We start from the raw sequence: 19,685 nt of genomic DNA on the forward strand, positions 1-19,685 counted from the left end.
TAAACACAACGGAAAACGAGAAATAAAAAGTCTTAAGCAGAGGTGTATATTGCTGAAATAGAAAGGTTGTTGATGATCTAGATCAGGGGTCTCCAAACTTTGAAGCCTTCGGGCCATAATGATTTTTTATTTTTGTTCCATGGGCAAATTTCTGCCCTTAACTATATATCTAGACTATACTAAACTTAGATACTCAAGTTATGTTTCCTTTGTCATCATTTCTGTCGTTAAGTTTTACCTTGCAAGTAAATAAAACCGAGTAATTATCATTCTGTGTTTTCTTCTTCAACTTATCACAGCAATAGTAACAACAATTAGGTAATCATTAGCTGTCGCGGACCAGATTGATGACAGTAAATCATTGGCTGTCGCGGGCTGGATTGATGACACTGGCGAGCCGGATTTGGCCCGCGGGCCGTAGTTTGGAGACCCCTAATCTAGATGGACGAACAGAAGAAAAAACATCTGTAGAAAAGAAAACAGAAGATGGATAATAGTCGACTGTGTTGAGGAGAGAGCGCCTTGAGGAGAAGTTTGGAGAAGTCACTCATATATTGACCTATGATACATTCAGACTCTTGATGAGATCGGGAATAGAGCTGAAGTGTTTGAACTGTGAATCCGCGCAATTTGAGAAAATAAATAGATGTGCTCCTAACTGTACTTGAAATACTCTCGAGTCAAATAGGACGAGTCAGCTATCAGAATACTGGTATCGAAGATCCCAAGAATCACAAAGTTTTCCTGAAACTGTAACTCACGAAATAGTTAAGACATTATTCTCAATAAATCATCTGAATCCTCTTGCTTGGATCATTCTGTAGATAAGTTATAAACCTACTCGGTTTTTTGAGTGTTGCGTTCTTCTCACTAGACCTTATGTGAAAAATATATAGAAAAAGATATGAAGTGAGAAGCACAGTACATGAAAAAAATACTTGGACTCACTCTGGAAAGTTTGAATATTTTATTTTTCATCTTGGTTATTGAATTAAATATGTTTCCCAATTCAGTTTTTTTTTTGATAATTCACCATTTACAACCACTAACATTCCTAATGCATTCTCAATCGTGACGTTTGAAATGTATGGTTTGATTATTCACCCATTACCACCGCATTCTAGAATTACTGAGAACATTTCAATCAGGTGACAGAGAAGAACAAATTCGCTAGCTATATGGTCAGTTGTTATTATAATACATTCATTTTTATAGATTTTGCGATTAGTTACAAATCAATGCGCTTGTCCTGTTTCTTATACAATGGTTAGAGAGCGGGTATCAAAGACCGAGAGATCTCCAACTTACAAATATTCACTGAGAATTTTCACGGCATTTATACATGATTAGTTGATTATTGTTTTTCCCAACACTCCAACAAAAGACTGGCGCACCTTCTGACACAGGATAATTACGCGTTTTTCTTGTTCGTGAGATTCCTGACGATCATTTCAATCATTTCATGGTGAAGCAAATCGGTGGCAGCAGTTATCACGAATAGAGTGATATCCAATTAATGAAACTGATCGTATTTGATTGAAATGTTCATTCTGGAACTCGGTCAACGAGCATAATAATTAATTCGTGCTAACTGGATTCAAACATTTGGATAAAATATATACTGGATGTGTGGCAGACCAATTAGGTGGCTGTTGCTTGTTTATCCTGCTTGATTCGTTGATTTTTCGAAATACTTGGGACTACACTAAGTATCCGGAATATTTTTGAACTCGGACTACAGTTATTGGACACTGCAATATAAATATGATAATATATGAAAGTTCTAGGTTTTATTAAACATTATTAAAAGAATCACGAGAAAATCCATTTTTGCCAAAAGGGCACTTTTTAACTTTATATTGGCAATATCATCAAGAAACTATAATGGGGAATGTTCCTCAATTTGGGTCATTATGGCAAATGCAAGTTTGAACAAAATAGTGTTGCGTTTAATTCATGAATTTTTCAAATTCACTTCGAAAAGTATTCAAATTGATGTTTCAAATGTTGGGTTTTAATTTTTAAAGGGATTAGTTTCTAATTCACATATTGGCAACAGCGCCTATATCAAGTTGAAATAATTTTTACGTACCTAGATATTCTACTTTAAAAAAGGAAAAGTATCTTTATAAATCAACAATTGAGGCAAAATATGAATTTTAGTTCAATATCACCTCCACAAGCCACACAAACAACAGTTGTTTCGTTATTTATTTATATAGAGGAATATAGGTTAGATGCACAAAATGTCATATGTCACAGCATATCTCGGAACTCGGAACATAAGTAAACACAACAGCACGCCTCTGAAATATGTAATTTTTGTTTATCTCATACAGGTAACAGATTCATTGTCTTTTATTAGCTATAACCGATGTTGCCAAATGGTGAAATAGGAACGAATTCCTTTAAATATTGAATGCATTATTTCATTCCTCTTTTTGAGTATTTAAATAATTTTTTTAAGAAAAAGATTGAAATGATAAGTTTAAAATGCGTTGTTTTTGAGCTATTTTATGAAAACTACTTGATTTTCGTCAGGAGGAGCATTCCCCATTGTAATAGATTGTATTTGAATGTCGAGACTAAATATTGCCAGTGTGTGGCAACATGAGGTGAAACAAACGAATTCGTTTCATATTGTTCTGTGTTGGTGTTGTCTTCAAAATTTGGTTGTTGCAATTTTTTTTGAAGTATCTAGTATACCTAATGGTTTCCGTGGGTTGGGCTACCTATTGGGCGCGTTCCTAGGTGGCGAATAGGGTAACGGCCAGGAACTGAAGGCCCTGTCCGGGAAGCCAATATGGCCTTACGGACGGGTTCGCCGGACTCCTGGTCAGTGGCAGAAATGAGTAGGGTGATTGGAACTGAAACTCCCCAAAAGCCTTCGCAAAACATGCCACTATGGACCAATCCACCCAAGCTAATGTGTAAGGAATCGAACCGACAGCTGAATGGCCGCAGGGTAATATGCGGTTAAGAACGGTCACCTTGGGGAACTGGGCGAAACCTCATTGTAATCAGTCTACTTCTGATAATGCAGGGCTCTGCCAGAATGAATGAAACAAAAACCAATCCCTAGACAGAAGTGTTCACCTCAATCTAAGGCGGTGGCTGGGGATGAACAGAAATGTCCACCCCAATCTACCGCTTGGAATGAGGCAAAGGCGTAAGCGCATTTGCGGCGCCAATTCCAAAAGGAGAAAGACAGCGAAGGAGGCAGGAGTGACAGTTACTATAAGTGCACCCTCCTCCTCCGCCATTCCACCTACAACAGCAAGGGCACTTCCTGCTGTGGGCATCATGAGCTCCGCCTTGAATAAAGACAAGGAACCGGCTGCACCCGCAGGAAAGCTCCCTCACTTGTGCACTTCCATGTAGGGAACCCCAAGAATGTTGAAGAAGCTGCGCAACGACAGTAATATCGTCCCACCTTTCAAAACCTTCGCGGAGGCCACCGTGAGACTCCTCAAAGTTGCCAAAGAGAGTGTGAGTTCGGCGAGTCTTGGCCTACACCTGCCGATATAAAGGAGATGTTTCCCAGAGACCTGAATTCAATTATTTGCATGAAATATACGTAAAGAAATTGCGTTCCTGGCATTTATCTCTACCGGAATAACTATAGAATAGTTTGAAAATTTCAGACAAAAAATTATAATATATGCAACAAAGTCGCAAAATCGTGTTAGTCACATTATTAATAACTCCAAAACGGCTTGACTGATCATCATGATTTTGATTAATTCATTTTGTCACTGACATGACATTGGGATATTTGAAATGAAAAAAGCGAATTGAAAGATGAATTAAAAGACGACATTGGGTTTATCAATTTATGACAGTCGTCATGGTGAATGCATAAACAAGCGATCGAATGTTATTTGTGATTGTGATGAATAATTGTTTTATCATAATAGAATCAAAGTGAACAATATCCATTATAGTGTTATTCGCAATGCCGCAAGCGAGAAGATAGTAATGCAATTAAACCTTGAAATACTGCAAATCAATCTGTTGCAGATTTAGAAAAAAATCACAGAAGAGTGATGTATTCAGTGTTGCCAGTTCAACCGTTTTTGAAGTAGACTCATTTTGGCTCTGGAGCTAGTGTTCTAGTGTTTGAGAGTTGAAATCTACATTCAGTTACAAATAAGTGAAAGCCACGATGTATGTATTATGTATCTTTGAAATACATTTTTTCCTGTTTTCGTATCACATAATCTACTGCTACGTATGAAAAACCTGACAAACTCGTCAGTGTTAATATGACTCGAATTTGTGTCCCACAAACATAATATAAAAATCTGAATATTACTCAGCTGAGCTGAACACAACATCCGAAGTGGTTGATTTTTTTGTAGATGAAAATCTGTAGCAACATAATTCAAAAATGTCTTCAGCAAATGATATTTTGCACAATCAAAAAACAGTAGTGAATTGGAACTGAATAACAGAAACCAAAATTGATATTCAGAATCTCCAAATTCTAGCCTATTCATTTCTGAAGGATAGTCAACTGACTATTCACACAGCTTGTCAAGATAGAAAATCAAATAAAGTCTGGAATTCAAACAAAAAATTCACATTGCTATGAACATGTGACTGAAATGGAATATTGATTATTCTACAGAATATATGACTCTTCAGTTTTCCACACATCTTTGTGAAGGAATGTTATTGAAATCTATTAGTTCATGCCTCTATTTCGAATTTACAATTTTTTGTATGATGAGCAAGAAATAGAAAGTCAAAAAGCTTTTGTTTTTTTTAAATAGCCTCTATTTAATTTATATGCAACTAAATATTCTTGGAAGAAAGAAATGACACTGATTATAATTCTTCCCCCCTTAAATTCACTGTGAATGGTAGTCATGATAATTTTCTTTTTTGAATCTACTGAAACTGTTTTTTTGGAAAATATTCGAAAAGAATTATGTGCAAGTTAAATAAGTGAGTATATCAGTTCCTGATAAATTATTATCAAAGGTGATAGAGATTACAGAAAGCCTGACAGAGACACGACAAAAGTCGTTTTCTGCGATTTGGTTCCAAATTGATTTGAAAGGATTATTACTTACTCAATATTTCAAATTACGTTTTCCACAATTTCTGTTGGGCACTTACCTGAAACAAAAAAAAAACTATATTGTGATAAACTATAGATACAAGTTGATTGCTTGGCCTGATTCAGAAAATCTTTTTACATCGTCGAAATAATATTTTTCCTCCATTTATATTTTCACATATTGATTCAGCAATATTGAACTATTGAACGCTACAGAGCACCATCTGCTGATTGTAGCTGGTTGAATATTTCACACAACCACGGAGGACATTCGCTGAAGAGTAGAGCTGCTATTCCACGTATTTCAATCACAATTCATTGTGGAATCTCACTCAACAGTGTTGAAAAAACCGCAATATAACCTCTTCAGCGTAGGTGATATTCGTCTGCGTTGGCTGGTTGAAGATATATTATTTCAACAACAGCCTCCTACTGCTCCATTGTATATGTTCAGCCTATTTTCAGACACTGTTATTTTGGATAGTTCACTAGCAGATCGCAGAAATGAAAATAAAACACTGCACATCCATATTACCAAGCCCATGATATCATAAGGAGTGTTATCCCCAGAAGACTTTTTCCAAATATACCCCATAGACCAGAAATGCATTCTTTTGCAGAGTTAGCAACAGCTGACCACGTCAGTTACGTCACATACGAAGATAACACTGAAGATTGTAACAGACCTGAACGTGGCAGCTTTTCCTGAACCACTAGCAAAATCGCTATTTTACTCACCAAAATACAAAATATGAGTTAGATAGATCACATGCACCATATTCAGTGAAGAATCCATAGAGAAGAACAATTCATGTGATACTCAAAAAGCATAGTTGATTTCAATCCTACTAATGAGGGCAAAATACCACCCTTTTGATTCTGTTTCTTCAAAGATTCCAACCCAAGCCTCAGCTCATGAATGAGCAAAGTCCACAATTAAAATCAGTTTTATCAAGATGAATGCAAAGCCACCTATCAGTTCAAAGTACATCCAAGTTGGACCAAATGAACCTTCTGGAATAAAAAAGGTCCAATGATCCCACCTATGACTAGAATATATTTCATGCCCCAAAATCCATTTTGAATACCACTTCTTGGATCTGTAGAACTTTTCACTTCAATCATCATCAAAGCCAGGAGAGCGAAAAAATATTAATGAAACAAATACGATATACTGCCAGATATTCATCTGCCCCTTGACAATCAATCACTATGAAGTTATGTACAAAAGAACTACTATTCGCACGGAAAGGTACCTTTTTTAAGACATGTTTCAATCCTGGAGACAACATGATACATGCTACAGTAGTAACGACAAATATCATAAGAGTTTACATGCAGAGCAACAAAGGGAGCAGGCAGCGCTTCCACAAGAGCAGGCGAGCTGCACGGCAGAACAAAGACCTAGTAAGGCCCTCATTTTGATTTTTATTTATTACCAGATGAATAAATATTCAACAATTATACATTCGAAATTTTTGATGTTATGAAAGTGTAAAACAAGTTATATTGAAATGTACGAAGATAAAAACACACTGATGACAAATGACATTGACGGTTATGAATGAGAAAACGTGCGTAGGATATTATATGCCTCATATGAAAATTTGGCAACTTGATCATCCAACAATATCAAACAATCAACTCCTGACTGCTAGGCATAGTTAATAGCCATGGAAGAGGTCATTTCTAAAATGTGGCACAACTGAAGAATTACTCCTTGATATTTAAAAAACAAGCTTTTTTTGAAAGACATTCATGAACACGTTAACTCATTTAGAAGATCTACTTATCATATATTCCACTAAACAGTTAGTGAATTATTACTATGCACATATAGAAATTAGAAACAGATATGGCGTGTGCTTTTGGGGAAGCTTTCTTTGGCTCGAAATGTATTTATTGCCCAAAAAGATCATACAGATTCAGCAGGCGTTAATCAGAGAACCTTCTGCAGAGAATTATACAAACATTAAAAAATTTTAACTTTCCCGGATATTTTCATTTTTGAATTGTGTGAATTCATACACACCAACGGATCTAAATATGATCGCATTTCTTCTTACCACAATGTTAATACAAGAAAGTGCAATGATTTTCACATAACTCTCGTCAAATATAATATAACCGCTAACTCACCTTCTTACTTGAGGCTAAAACTTTGTAACAAACTGCCCGAATCATTGAAAACTACTCATAGAAGTCAGGTTTTCAAAATCACCCCTAAAAGGTTTTTATTAGATCATACTTTTTATACCATAGATGAATTTCTCAATCTTCCGTAATTTTATTTTTTTTCACATTGATTTAATGAAGTTGTACTTGATATGTTTTGTCCATCATTGTATGCCTATGACAATCTTTCATATTTTGTATGTTTGGTTTGATTTTTCTTCAAGTATTATTTTATGTACCTATGTACAAAATGCTATTTGACCTATTCTCATCAATAAAGTGATTTGATTTGATTTCTTATTCAATGGTATAATTATTACAATATTTATATATACAGGTTGAAACTTTTTATTCGTTAAAATACAAGAAAATTTCAATAATTGTTCAAATCGATGAACTCCAGCAACAATGCAATGTGAAAGAGTCGAACAGTGAATTCCTTTCTAACGTTTTCGAGATCCTCGGGGGTTATTTGTGCAATCTTCTTTCTGACGCGTTCCTTCAACTGTTCTTAATTATTTGGTCGATTTTGGTAAACTTTGCTCTTCAAGAATCCCCTTGATAAAAGTCTTACGGGGTCAAATCCGGTAACCTTCATGGCCATTCGATAGGACCTCTGATTCCTATCCACTTACCTCGGGAAACAGTATCCATGTAGGTTCGTACAACAACGGCGTAGTTTGGAGGCGCCACATCCTGCTGGAACCACAAATCATCCCTAATTGAAAATAGTTGATTCAATTCTGGCATCAGATAATCCCGAAGGAAGTGTAGATACCAAGCACCACTTATGCTTTCCCCAAAAATGTATGGCTTTTTTATCTGGTTGTTCAAAATTCCGACCCAAACATTCACTTTTTGCGGATATTGTGTGCTATGCTCCTCAAACCAATGTAGATTTTTTCTTGCCCAGTATCGATGCATTTAACGATTCACGTGACCGTTGAGCATAAAAGTAGCTTCATTTGAAAATACTACATTTTGTATGAAACTCCGATCTCCGTTAGAGTGTTCCATCATGATTTCGCAGAATTCGACTCTTCTGTCAAAGTCATCTTCTAACAGTTCTTGGACCACATGAACTTTATACGGATGCCGCTTTTAACACTCTAATAACAGTCGATTGGTGTGAATCATTCTACAGTGCAACTTGCTTCGAGCTGATAAGGGGTTTTCATTGGAATGCCAGTACCACGTCACGTTTTTGGACTGCTAAAGTTGATTTTCTACCACTGGTAGGGAGATCTCTCAATTTTACTAATTGTTAATTGAGAAACGGGTTCTTGGTTGGGGTGTTTAGTATTGAATAAATCACGAACTTCTGCCTGAGCCCCCACTTCATCTCTACAACTAATTATAATTGCAATTTCGATTCGTTCAGTTTGAGTGAGGCTCATTGCTAGATTATAAGTGATTTCAATATTTTTATAGAAATAATGTTAAACGCTTCAAAGACACTTCACTTCAGTGACACCGACTAATTTCAAGTGGAGTGTAGAACTTTTATCAATCAATACATTCATTTTACCAAATCATCAAAAACAAAATAAGACAACGATATTTTATTCTCAGTGGCGGTTCTCAGCATAGTTCAACGAATAAGTATTCATTGTAATTTCATGCTTCTAAGTACATAATTTTGATTGACCCCGTATAGGTACATATTGGAATGATTATACCGTTAAATACAAGATTGTAAGAACTGTTGAATGAAGTGCCACAGGACCCAACACCGAATACGCCAACACCGGTGACGAAACGTATCTCATATGAGATGGACCGTCAAAAATTAAAGTTGAAGTGTTTTTGGATTTCTTTCGAAAGACGTCTGTTTTTGAAATATCACAACAGTTTTACACAAACGCAACACACCATGTTTCGCCATACAATAGCTTAAGTAAAGACATACCCTAAGAAGCCATTGTATGGCGAAACACGTGTGGTGTTTTTGTAAAACTGTTTATTGAAAATGTCACAATGAAGTGTTTTTTGAATATGAAGTAATGGGCTTCGTTGAGAAGCTGGAATCATTTGCTGGAGTTTCAATTGATTGTTGAATATTTGTGATTCACAATATTGCAGTGAAGCGTCAAATAATAATAATGAAAAAAAATAATAATATGTTTTTTTACCAGCAATAGGAAGATTTTCCAATACAGCATATGCAATTTCAGATAAAATACAAAAAAAAAATGACAAACAATCAATTGAATGGAATGTCAGATATGGGTAATTAATATCGAGAGATGTTAATTACCCATATTTGAGAAAAAATAAATGACAATGAGAGGAGAATCGAAAATTCAGTTCATTTCTATAGCGATGAAAGTAGGGAAATTTGGATAAATTATTTGTTATCAATTATATTTAATATGATTTCATGATCTACATTGGGGAAATACTTTTCGAATATATTTTTTATTAGTGGTATTGAGTTGACTTTCATTAGTTTATTTTTATGCATATGTCTAGAAAGTTATAGAATTTATTTGCTAAAAAACTGAAACGACGTTGTCCCACCGATTTGTTTGTTGTCTGTATTTGTACCAACATTTCTGTTTTATTTCTTGTGGTATAACTATGCTCTAACTGTTGGAGGGTGTATTTATTTTTACTTATGAGAATTGCTAAATATATTTTTCTGACGCTGAGGATAGCTGCATCCTCAAAAAATTTTTTTGACGGATATGTATATTTTTTTTGGAAATTATTTTCAAAATTTCCTCTCTACTTTCTCGAATTTTTTAAGTACACCACCCCGGCTAAGGATACCATATCGCAGTCGTGACTCCACAAGAGTATCTAATATTCTATTGTATTTCTTTCTATTCTATTTCTATTCATTCTAAGTATTTGAATCTATATAACAATGGTCTCAAACTTTCAGTAACTTTGTTGATATTAATTAAAAGAGAAATGAAAATTTCTCCACTTTTAATTGTAACTAACGTTACAATACTACTACTAACTAATACAATAAACTCATAGTTTATACTAATACAATAAACTCATAGTTTATTGTATTAGTTTGAGAATGTCCATATAGGACGAAACTGCAGTAACGTTAGTTACAATTAAAAGTGGTAAAAACATAAAAATTTTCGTTTCTCTTTTCATTATGATCTCCTACCACGTAGTAACGGCTACATCCATGAATTTATCGTCGATATTATGATTTCATCTTAAATGAAACACCTAGATATCGGACTTTCTCTGCTTGTTTGATGACAATCTGTTGATTGGTTTTTACCAGTGTGAGTTCTTTGAACTCAGGTAAGTTAGTTCTGTAGCTCAGAAAAGGTATATAAATGGTTAAACCAATTGATAATATTGGAACCCTGAAGAGGTATAAACCTATTATAGCAGGGTCCCAACAAACATCCAAATACTTTGTAAACTACTAACCTCTTAATAATGAATAAACGTAATCATACATACATACATTGATAATATTCAACAGATCGTTTTCCATTTTCATTTTCAAACTCTCCCAGGTTTCTGCAGTGTATAGAATGGCAATGTCATCAGCGAAGCTTACAAATTGATCTGTAGTTTCATAGATAGTGAGTAGAATATTTATATATAATGAAAAAAGTAATGGCCCTATCACTATACCTTGTGGTACTCCATATTTTATAAAATGGATCAACAGCTGTTGATGATCCACAGTATCAAAAGCCTTTGCAAGATCCAGGAACACACACCCGTACTGCAGAGATGATATCACATTATTCTTATGAGGAAAATCATTTATTCTGGACTTTTCAAAAACTTTTGTAATTGACGTAATCAGAGTGATCGGTCTATATAGTTACAAGTATGAGATTTGTCGCCCTTTTTATATACCGGGGTAACAACTGAAGTTTAAAATTCAGATGGACATTTGCAAGTTTTATATATTCGATTAATGAGATGTGCCAATTGTTCAGATATTTCCTCAGAAACTTTTTTCAAAGTTTCTGCAGTTATATTGTTAAAACCTGGTGATTTTTTAGTCTTAAGTGAATTTATGATACTCATACTTTCATTTTTGTTTACAGGTTTGAAGAATATACTTTCTTGTATTGATGTCCTTTTTGGAGGTGGATTTGATGACTTCTCAATTTTTTTAGCATTTACTTCTCCAACATCGACAATAGATCCATTCACTCCATTCGCTATATTAAACCTGCTCTGCAATTCTTACCGTTTTCAAAATATCCATGCATACAATCGAATTCCACTTACTCAGTACCGAAAATAAGAAAATAACCTGAGCATTTATGTTTCCATTATGTTTTATTATGTTTCCATTTGCATATCTCAATCACATTTTTACAGAATGGAATTATATACTTTCATCACTGAATGAATAATGGATCAATGAACTGAATACTGGATATAAATCCACCAAATTAGCCATAGTTAGCTTTTCTTCAGAGTTTACTATTCCATTCAATTCAGTTATTGCGGTACAGATGCCTATTTTATCGTCGTTTCAACAGGCTATTAAAATCGATTTGCCGCATACAATGTAGTTAAAGTTCCAGTGGAAGAAAATACTCGTTTCGAAATGCCTCGGGTTGAATAAACAAAATTGTAATCCATTTCAAAATAATGGAACAATCAATTTTGATTGCAGGAGAAACATGCCATTAGATATTATTGAACTCAGAAATATAATGGGTAGACATTACATTAAAGAATGTACGCTTTCACGACCGGTGTCCAGCAAAGTTTTCGATGTTTCCAGGTTCATTCGCAGGTTTTTATACCTGACGTTTCGTCTGTTACTGCGGCCCACATTATCAATGGCGATGCGGTTAGGGTCGAAGCGATATATCTTGTTGCTATGCGCAAACTGGGCATCGCAACATCGTTTTGAATAATGTCTGCCGCAGTTGTAGTAGTAGTGCTTGAGAGATGCATAAATAAACAATGGCATCACTGAAGAAACAATCGCAGGATTGCTCCTTGTGCGTGATATAGCCTCTAGAAAAGATTCAACAAAATGACAAAAAAAAAACATTCATGTAGCACATAAGACAATATTTAAAATAACACAATGATTGGTTGTCAGTTTCATGCAAGATATTACATGATAAAAATATCACAGTCGAGTCGGTAAAAGCGTCGCATCCAGATCAAGTGAATAACACGATCGGTTTGAAATCTCAGTGAAACATAATATACATATATCACATTATAAATTATCTAAATATCACCAATAGATGTTTAACAGTTTTATGCAAGGTATCACATGAGATAAATATCACAGTCGGTAAAAAGTCACATCTAGATTCTTATTAGAGATATATGTCATTGTTTTTTGAATATGACAAACAATTTGTTAAAGCTTATAAATTATAACAGGTTTGAATTTTTGCACTTTTCACAGTAAAATAATTTTTTGGAATATATCTCTGTCATAACTATTTAGCCAATTTTTTACTTGTTTCTTGAACTTAATGTAGTTTTGACTAGTTTTTATGGTTTCAGGTAGTAAATCCCAAGTTTTTGGACCCAGATAGCTGCAGTGTCTCTGTCCCACTGTTTTGTTACATTTCGGAACCACAACACTATGTTTTTGTCTCCTAGTATTGTATGGGTGATCCGAGCGTGTTATTTTAATTTCATTTTTATATATTTTCTGCAACATTTTTTGGCAATAGAGTTGTCTAACATCGAAAATGCCACTTTCTTTGTATAAATTATCGCTTGGATACATCCTTCCTTTGCCCAAGATAATTTTAAGAATTTTTCTTTGTACAATATTGAGGCAATTTAAGTGTGTGTCATTTACTCCTCCCCATCCTATTATGCCGTATGAAAGTTGGGACTGAACTAAACTATAATACACAGTTGTCAAATGGGTGATATCAAGGTATTTTTTCAAGAGTTTGAATCTTGATATGAATCCTCGAAGTTTATTTGTGAGATACGATATATGTAAATCCCATTTCAAATGTCGGTCAATTTTTATACCAAGGTATTTAATGGAGCTGGCTTCTGGAATTGATATATTCTGGTTTATATCCAATGGCCCCATATTCGGCAAATTGTTAGTATAGGAGGTGAAGGGTAAGTATTTGGTCTTTTCCGCATTCAAAGTAAGTTTATTGTATAAAAACCATTTATTAATATTATTGAAATCTTTTTCCGCCTTCGCTTTCAGTTGTTGCCATGTATCGTCACTATAAAATACTGCTGTGTCATCTGCAAAGCTCAGAATAGTTCCTTCAGAGGTCATTTTCAATAGGCTGTCTATATAGATGGTGAACAGAAGAGGGCCTAAGACCGTGCCTTGGGGAATCCCGTAGGTAATCGTCCTTGGTGTACTTACTGCACCATCAATATCGACTACTTGCTTGCGGTTTGAGAGATACGATTTCAATAGATCATGCGGCTTACCCCGCATGCCAATTTTTTCCAGTTTCTCAAGAAGCCTTGTATGACAAACAGTATCAAAGGCTTTGGAAAGGTCAATAAAAATGCAGAGTGACGGTTTGGAGATGTCGAGTGATTTGTAAATATGAGTCGTCAGTTCCAATATTGCATCTTCTGTAGATCTTCCTTCTCTGAATCCATACTGTTGTTGGGACAGGATATTATGTTTTTTCATGAAATGTGTCATTCTTTCTTTTATTATTTTTTCAAAAATTTTTGCTATGTGTGATATCAGAGAAATGGGTCTATAGTTTGGAATGTGTTGTTTATCACCACTCTTGAAGAGCGGTTTGATAACACCTGTTTTCAAAATGTTTGGAAAGATTCCGTTTTCGAAGCCACTATTAATTATGTGGGTAAGAGGGACTATTATAAAATCTGCTATATGCTTCAACATTTCTGCAGTAAAACCGTCGTGTCCAGGACTTTTTTTTAGTTTTAGTTTTTGTATAATTCGTAAAATTTCTTCAGTGTCTGTGGGATATAAGAACATATTTTTATTGATTTCAACTGTTTGGTCTTTAAAATAACCGGGTTTTAGGATTTTGTCAGCAAGTTTTTGGCCTATTTCACTGTAATGTCTATTGAATTCATCAGAAATGACCTGTCTATTTTTCGTTATATCACCATTATTCAATACAATTTCAGTTATTTTTGTTTTGGGACAAGTTTTATTGCATATTTCATTTATACTATCCCAAAGCCCTCTTGATTTGTTACTATTTTTATTGATTTCGTTTTGGAAATATTGTTTCTTTGCTTTTTCTGTAAGTTTAATCAAGTTGCGTTTGTAATCATTGTATATTTGTTTGAGTTGTTGATCATTGGGGTTTTCAATTGATAGTTTGTAAAGATTATTTTTTTCCCTTATTGATGTTGACAACCCTAATGTTATCCATTTTTTTCTAATTTTTTCATTATTTTTCAATTTGATTTCAGTTGTATTTTTGTTCACATGATATTTTAGTCTATTGATGAAGAATTCACATTTTGAGTGGACATCACTTTGTTCATAGATGTTGGTCCATGTTTCAGTTTGTAGCGCTAATTTCAACCTTTTGTAATTAATGTACACTTTTTTATTTTTTGGTGTTTCGTTGCCAACTTTCTCGCCCATATCTATTGTCAAAGCAATTGGTCGATGGTCGCTTATTTTATCTTGAAAGATAAAGGACTTTATACGGTCGTGTGTTTCTATATTTGTTTTTACGAAGAAGTGGTCGAGACATGTGGAGGTATCTGGTCTAGTGATATCATTTATATAAGAAATGAATTCGAAATATTCCAAGTTGTTTTTATAATCTTCAATGTAATCATTTTCTGATAACAAATCTATGTTTATATCGCCAGTTATTATATGGATGTCATTCGGATCAATAGTTTGTAAATAGTTGAAAAAGTGTTCATTGAAATCATATGGACATGAACTCGGAGATCGATATATCGAGCTCAATATCATCTTTTTGTTATTGAATTTTATCTTGAGCTCCAGAATTTTTATGTTACCTAAACTAATATTTGTTTGATCGTAATCGAGCTCATTTTTTATGAATATTATCACTCCATCATTTTTATTAAATGAAGATTCATTATAGAGTGTGGCAAATCCTTTCAATCCTTATATATTAGCATCAGTGACTTTGAAAGTTTCCGTCAATACGATTATTTCAAAATTTTTTTCCAACTGATTTAAATAAATGAAAAGTTCGTCTATGTTTTTGGCAATACTTCTTATATTGGTGTGGAAAATTTTAAAGTCGCTGAGTCCTTTCATCAAATGTACATTGAAGTCTGTTACCTCTTTTATATGTTCAGATAATCAGAACAACTATATATATATATATATATATATATATATATATATATATATATATATATATATATATATATATATATATATATATATATAGTTGTTCTGATTATTGGAGTCGTTGGTGGAATGATGCCCTCTATACTCTCGAATCTCAAAATCATACCGGCTTGCCACACTGAGGCACAAATCTTAGCTGGACAGATGCAGGAGGTTGTCATTCTTGGCTGACTGCGCTTATTCGGAGCACATGATTCTCGAACCCAATGATCACTTATCTCACGATGTGGAAAATGATCATTGGTTGATAATGCTGGCGCGCCTTCCCAAAAGTATCGGGGTTTCGGGAAATATGGCCTGACCAGCGCAAACTTCGGAAAAATAATAATAATAATGTCCAGCACGGCATTTTCACGGTATTAATGAAACACCAGTGTTGCCCTACGTTCCGGGAAATATTCAATCCGTTATAGAGAACGGAAAATGTCAAATTTATTGAAACTTTTCGCTCTCCATCATTATGTTCATCCAAGCTAATGGGCCTGATGTAGTTCTTGTCGACCATCAGAGCTTGACGATATTTGTCGTGGAGTTTTCATCTCCTGGCGAGACGAATTTAATAATAATAATAATAGTATCGTATTTATTATCTTCTAATACATTTAAAGCAAATTAATCATGTACAGTTCATTTATTATAAGAACATAAAAGGCAAAGTTCAATTCACATGATGAAATGTCATCATTCAATTGCTCTTCCACTTAACCTCAAAAATGTCGCCTAGTACGCAAAGGAATAAACAAAAAGGATTTTTAAATATCTTAAAATATTATGAATATTTATAGATTTGTAATAGGAAGGTAGCTATTGGGTCGTTAATAGTTTGAAGATAATAAGAATCGTTTGAAATTGATATTGAAATGATTGAATTCATCTCGTTTCATGGGCTCGAGAATGTCATTATAAATTGCACAGATCTGGTAGCTGAAACTCCTTATAAAGAGCTCTGTGCGAAAGGATGGCCGAGTTAGTCGGCCTTTATACCTTGCATTAATATTATGCACATCAGTTCTAAAATAATTTTCTGGTGTAAGTGAGACGGCACTTTACTATTTATTTTCTGGAACAAAGTTGCAGCATGTAACACTCTCCTGTCGTTCATATTCAACCAGCCGGTATCCTTCAGTTTATTTTATATTCTTTCTCTTCTTCTAATACCAAAAATTAACCGTAAACAGGAATTCTGAACTTTCTGTATCTTTTTCTTGAATTGGTTGGTTAAACATGGACCATACAAAATATCAGCATAAATGAATATAGATCAAAAAAATGATTCGCACAAATTCGCATTCACCTTCATGGGTAGGGAATTACGGTGTCCATATATAATTTTAAGCGAATAATATGCACGCCTAATAAACTGATTAACCTGACTTTTGAATTTCAAGTCCTTATCTAAAATGATGTCCAGGATTTTGGCTTCCGGGACAACCCCAAGTACATGATCATTCACTACTACTTTCACAGATTTGCAAATATCATTTCTAGGGCCTTTTGGTCCGAAAACAATAACATCGGATTTACTACAATTTATATTTAAGCAGTGATCAGAAGCATTTTTCACAAATAATTTTAAGTCACTATTGATTTGAGTACACGCATTATCTATCATTACAGGTGAGAAGCTGTAATATCGTTCGGAAAGAGGAGTAAAGACGATTGGAATATCAAGATTTTTCTCTTCAAACTCCACAGACTATATCCAGACCACTCTGTCAAGATGGTTGTTTTGATTATTGAAGTTCTTGGTGAAATAACGTCCTATCCACCTTCGAATCTCAAAATCATGCCGGATTGTCACACCAAGGCAGAAATCTTAGCCGGACAGATGCAGAAGGCTGTCATTCTTGGCTCACCGCGCTTGCTTGCTCGGGGCTTCAGGGGATATGGCCTGGCCAGCGAAAATAAATACAGGAGAAAATCAAACTATAATAGTGAATATAATAAAAAACCCTCTCATCGACTGTGCTGAAGGGCACAGGCATGATTGAATTGTTCATGAAATGCGGCCAACAAGATTCCCTGACATCTAATTTATAAATCAACCGCAACACTTTCTTTAAGCCAACGAAAATGTTATTCATATATTTGGAGCAGCCCCATAGAACAATATCGTAAGAGATGTGAGAATAAATGAGCTGACCGTTGGTGTCGATATGAATTTCATGACGATTCAAAATTTCACTTTTTTTTAAAAAATGATTTCGGTTTCACTGCCCAACAGCCAACAAATTTGTCATTGATTCTCACAAAATATTCAGTGGGATCGATCAAATTATATCACTAAAAAAGTACTTCTGAGTAATGAATAGTAGTACTCTAATATTACAACAAATCATATTTTCATCAATCATACTTTTACTGGAAAAATTATTTCAATGGAATTTTCAAAATAGTTTCATGCATCAGCTGAACCTCTCATAATTAGAGAACCAAGTGGAACAGAGGCACTGAGTCAAAGAAAGTGACCAAGTTATAAAATAACTTAAAATTATTCATTCATTCATTATCAACTCAAAAATATTCATTTTCAAGAAGATAACTGACATAAATCACTAGACTTCAGTAGACTTTTGTAGACTTCTCTACAAAATTTCTCTCTTCTGTAGTATTTCGAGCTGAAGAATGTTTGTAAAAAAATGGATGTTTCCAATATTCCGAAACATGGCGTGGTCACAACCACAAAATTACAATCCAAATACTCAGAATTTCTCGGAATCTTATTTGAAGTTCAGCGTTATTGATTCTTCGGAACCAATCCTGTATTTGAATTCATATACTGCTATTTCGAGATTCAATCAAAATGACAGTAACGATGAATAAATAGGCAAAATCACTAATTAATGAGGTATTAGTCCTAACCGATTATTTCACAATAATGCCGTATGCCAGCAAATTCTTTTTCTTTTTTTTATATTTTTTTGAATATATTGGAAATCAGTAGTGAATATATTGAAGGTGTTGAGCTGATGGATACACCTCCCATAATGTGGTGAAAGTATCATTTTGTATTCTAATTGGTTGCAACAGTCGTAACCTTCATTAAATAGCTCTCATTTGACAAATGATGACCATATTCAACTCGTGAGTGATTATCGAGACTACATATTCCAGGTATCTCAAGCGAACAGGCTGAACAAGGAACTCAATAATTATACTTTTCTTTTAAATTGGTATAGTCTTGTACACAAATACACTGAAGATCTTCGAGGCAGGGATTATTAAAATCAATGAATAACTGTTAACAATATAAAAATTTTTTTTCGTCTTCGAAAACTTGAATATATTACCCAGTACATATTAAACATCACATGATATTTTATAGCATTCTTTTGCTGTTATATAGTCGTTCACGGAGGAAGCTTTAAATAATTGTTGAAAGCCTCAATTTTAATTGGGTAACTTCTAAACCAGGGATCTTTCTTTCTTTCGGTTGATAAGTTTCAGAACGACTGGGAGAAATTCTGACATCTTTCTAACAGGATACAATAATACATATTTTATAGAAGATTTTTCCATGTAGTTTAATTGATATGTTTGATTATTCATTTTCAATTCCATTACTGGAATGAAAGGAACCATTGAAGTACATATCAATCCATATTTAAAAAACTAATCAATAGAGTTTATTCTATGATTTCACTGTAAGGGTTTTACAAAAACCGCGACACGTGTTTCGCTATACGAAAGCTTCTTCAAGCAGTTCAAGCAGTTGATTTTCATCAAGTATCGGCCAGTTCTATTCAATTGATCAAGTTATGTTCAGGAGATTATCAAAAGCATCTGACAATGGACCTGTACAAACTAGTACAAGGAATATTATTGAAGAGATGGATGTCATGAAGAAATGAAAGGATAAATACAATATCAAAAGTTACACTGTGTTCAAAAGATTGAATTTCTGTGATGATTATATCATATAATATACATATTATAGAAATACAGAACTTGTCCTAGAATTGATATCAGATATAAGGTCATAAAGAAAAACTGAGTATGATGAAACGCCATATTGGAAAATTATTTTTATCCATTTCACCATCTCGCTTGATCCAGTATAATAGGGGTCACGTTCTCAAAAAAAAAACAAAGTATTGGTTTTTGAAATCATTATTTCATTCATTTGAATACTTTCAAGAAAAAAAATTG

General features: G+C 34.0%; 1 protein-coding gene and 1 pseudogene across 2 annotated transcripts in view; both read right to left on the reverse strand.

The window, feature by feature from the left end:
• Positions 1-19,685, reverse strand: part of side-IV (sidestep IV) — a 794,218-nt gene that overhangs the window by 719,000 nt on the left and 55,533 nt on the right. The gene's annotated exons all lie outside the window — the stretch shown is intronic.
• Positions 5,366-6,485, reverse strand: LOC111504306 (probable serine incorporator; annotated as a pseudogene).

The sequence above is a fragment of the Leptinotarsa decemlineata genome, unplaced genomic scaffold (assembly GCF_025532065.1).
Source record: "Leptinotarsa decemlineata unplaced genomic scaffold, Ldec_3_MD MMD2_tig00000010_RagTag_RagTag, whole genome shotgun sequence".
Lineage (NCBI taxonomy): Eukaryota > Metazoa > Arthropoda > Insecta > Coleoptera > Chrysomelidae > Leptinotarsa > Leptinotarsa decemlineata.